Source organism: Salvelinus sp. IW2-2015, linkage group LG23 (genome assembly GCF_002910315.2).
Source record: "Salvelinus sp. IW2-2015 linkage group LG23, ASM291031v2, whole genome shotgun sequence".
Classification (NCBI taxonomy): Eukaryota; Metazoa; Chordata; class Actinopteri; order Salmoniformes; family Salmonidae; genus Salvelinus; species Salvelinus sp. IW2-2015.
In genome coordinates this window covers 1,228,289-1,231,680 of record NC_036863.1, presented here as the reverse complement: position 1 = coordinate 1,231,680, position 3,392 = coordinate 1,228,289, and the positions used below count along the sequence as shown (strand labels likewise).

The 3,392-nt window shown below is 48.1% G+C and overlaps 1 pseudogene; it reads left to right on the top strand.

Moving 5' to 3' along the window:
* Window positions 1–3,392, top strand: part of LOC111950825 (sarcoplasmic/endoplasmic reticulum calcium ATPase 1-like) — a 160,138-nt pseudogene that overhangs the window by 151,057 nt on the left and 5,689 nt on the right.

Genomic DNA, 3,392 nt, shown 5'->3' with positions numbered 1-3,392 from the left:
AACGTGGCCCCTCCTCCTCGGGACCCTAGTCTGTCAGAGAACCAGTCCATGATCAGGATGCCTCCGTGGGTTCACTTCTGGCTGCTGGGAGCAATCGTCCTCTCCATGTCCTCCACTTCCTCATCCTCTATGTTTGAGCCGTTGCCTGTGAGTACAGTGTGTATTATTATACAGTCCTCTGTCCATCTGGATGGCTGTCTTCTGTCTGTCAGCAAGAGGTATGATTTATTGTGTATCCTCTCTCTTTCTCTCTCTGACCTTCTCTTTCTCTCTCTGACGTCTCGTCTCTCTCTCTTGACCTCTTCTCTGACCGTCCTCTCTCTCTGACGCTTTTCCTCTCTCTCTCTCTCTTCTCTGACCAGCTCTCTCGTCTCTACGCCACGCTTCTCTCTCTCTCTCTCTCTGACCGTCTCTCTCTCTCGCCTTTCTCTCTCTCTGCGTTCCTCTGACGCTCTCTCTCTCTCTTGAGACCTCTCTCCTTGACCGCTCTCTCTCTCGTGACCGCTTTTCTTCTCTTCTCTCTCTCTGACCGCTCTCTTCTCTGACCGCTTTCCTCTCTCTCTCTTCTCCTCTCTCTGACCCTCTCTCTCTGACCGCTCTCTCTCGTCTCTCTGCACCTCCTCTGACTCTCTTCTATCTAGCTGATCTTCCAGGTGGGACCTCTGACCTGGTGCCAGTGGATCGTGGTTTAAAGATATCATTCCCTGTCATCCTATTGGACGAGGCCTCAGTACATCTCCCGCAACCACTTAGACGGTACAACTCACAGTTTCCTAGAATGAGCTTCCCGTAGAGGAATGTGTTTTGTTTGGTTTCCATAGAGACTGTAACCGGGGCTTTGGTGTGCACAGAGTTTAAGGATAGCTTTCTTTTTCTAGGGCTTACTGGAAAACATCTCCCAAAGTGAGGTTTCTTACTTTCCCCTCTTTTTTCTGCAGTTCTTTTATTCGCTAAACTCTCCCTCTGCTTCTTTTCTAAAAAAATGTATCTTCCCTTTTGTCTTTTCCCTCCCCCTCCTGCTTCCTCCTTCCATCCTCTCGGAACGTTCATATTTAGCTAAAACCTGCCTTAGGTTATAGTATATTTTTTTTGTTTCCATTAAGTTTTTCTGGTCGGGGGTTAAGCCCTATGCGTGGACCACTCATGTATTGGAGCGTTCATATGTGCTTATTATTATTGCAGTGTTGTTTCTCCTCAACAGACACGACGACAAGAAGTAAGGACAGGCAGCTAAAATATTAAGACTCCCACATCACACACACACATCACACACACATACACGTTCACGTAGGCCCAGGAAGCGTGAATGAAAAATAAAACCCCCAGAACTTAAACTTTCCACTCATCGCTTTGACTCTGTACATAATACATAGTGGTGGGCATAGGTTAGACATGAGAGGTAGGGGAGAATTCAGGGGATTGTGACATGTCTAGAGAGGGAGAGAGAGAGAGGAGAGAGAGCGAGAGGGCGCATAACCTTGGAGGCTACAGACAGACTTGATGGTACCAACAACAGACAGAGACTGGCAGCAGGAGAAGATACTACAAACAGCGCACAAGAGGAACCAACTGTTGGCCTGAGGTGTTGCCCACCCCAGGCCAGATGTTTCTGGGTATCCAGACTCATAGGTGTCATTCCACCCATATGAACCCCTCGGTCTGCCAAGGCTTTGGTCATTCAGATCCAAGCTATTGTCAGTGGTCTGTGCTGCTCTAAGGGTCATGGTTAGCCAGACCATCACACTGTAACTACTCTCCTCCTTTAACTTGGATGCATAACATTCTCCTTCTCTGTTTCCTTTCCTCCTCTTTCTCTTCCTCCGTTTCTTTCCTCGCCTGCTCCATCTCTTTCTCTTCCTCCGTTTTCCCTTTCCTCCCTCTTTCTCTTCCTCCGTTTTTCCTTTCCTCCCTCTTGTCTCTTCCTCCGTTTCCTTTCCTCCGCTTTTCTCTTCCGCTCCGTTTCTTTCCTCCCGTTTTCCTCTTCTCCGTTTCCTTTCCTCGCTTTCTCTTCCTCTGTTTCTTTTCCTCCCGCTTTCTTTCTCCGTTTCTTTCCTCCCCGCTTTCTCTTCTCGTTTCCTTTCCTCCCGCTTTCCTCTTCCTCCCGCCTTTTCTCTTCTTCCGTTTCTTTCCTCCCGTTTCTCTTCCTCCGTTTCTTTCCTCCCGCTTCTCTCTTCTCCGGTTTCCTCTCCTCCCGTTTCTCTTCGCTCGTTTCCTTTCCTCCTCTTTTCTTCTTCCTCCGTTTCCTTTCCTCCCTTTTCTTCTCCGCCTTTCCCTCCTCCCGCTTTAATTCTCGCTTCCTTTCCTCTCTTTCTCCTCTTCCTCCGTTTCTTTCCTCCCGCTTTCTCTTCCTCCGTTTACTTTCTCCCGTTTTCTCTTCCTCTGTTTCCTTCCCTCCCACTTTTTTTTGCAAGCGTGGACGTCTGCTTGCTGTATATTGAGCTGATTTTGCTCTTTCGCTCTGATTTTTGTCTTCCTCTCTTTATATCGCTCTCACTCTCTTTTTCCGTCTCTTTAACTCTCTTCTTCTCCCTTTCTCCCTTCTCTCTGTTTGAAGAGGCAGATAGGATCATTGGGTGAGTTGTGACTCATTCAGCTTGGGCATGTGTAGTGTAGTGTAGGCTCTATCTCGAATGTGTGATAGCTTTCCTGCTGCTTAGCTGTACTGGGGAGCCGGGGTCCGCCCAGAGACAAGCCAACCAAGATGACTGATGGACTCCACCCACTTGTGGTTCAACCACTCTGGCCAGACTGTTTGTGACAAGCGCCCAATCCAGCCTCACAGCAACCTTCAGTGCAATCTCATCCCCCAATGGCCATTTCCAGAAGAACTGCTATTCCTTAATCACAGCGGTAGCTGCAGAGTACTACTTACTCGTACAGCTGTAGCTGCCAAATATACTTCTGCTTTTTCGAAAGGATGCGTAAAGAGGAGGGGTGAGGAGGAGAATTAACAAGCAGGTCAGCTGAATTGGCTAGCCTTCATAGAGGTAATATCGAGACACTTTGGTCTCCGACACATAAGAACATGCACACATGTCAATCATATCATAGCTGCTAAACACTCCACCGTGATGTACTTCCACTTGGCCTAGTAAGGTCAAAATACTTAATGCCTCCCTCTGACCTCTCTCTCTATCTAGCTGATCTTCCAGGTGACCCCTCTGACCTGGTGCCAGTGGATCGTGGTTCTAAAGATATCATTCCCTGTCATCCTATTGGACGAGGCCCTCAAGTACATCTCCCGCAACCACTTAGACGGTACAACTCACAGTTTCTAGAATGAGCTTCCCGTAGAGGAATGTGTTTGTTTGGTTTCCATAGAGACTGTAACGGGGCTTTGGTGTGACAACAGAGTTAAGGATAGCTTCTCTTCTAGGGCTTACTGGAAAAAT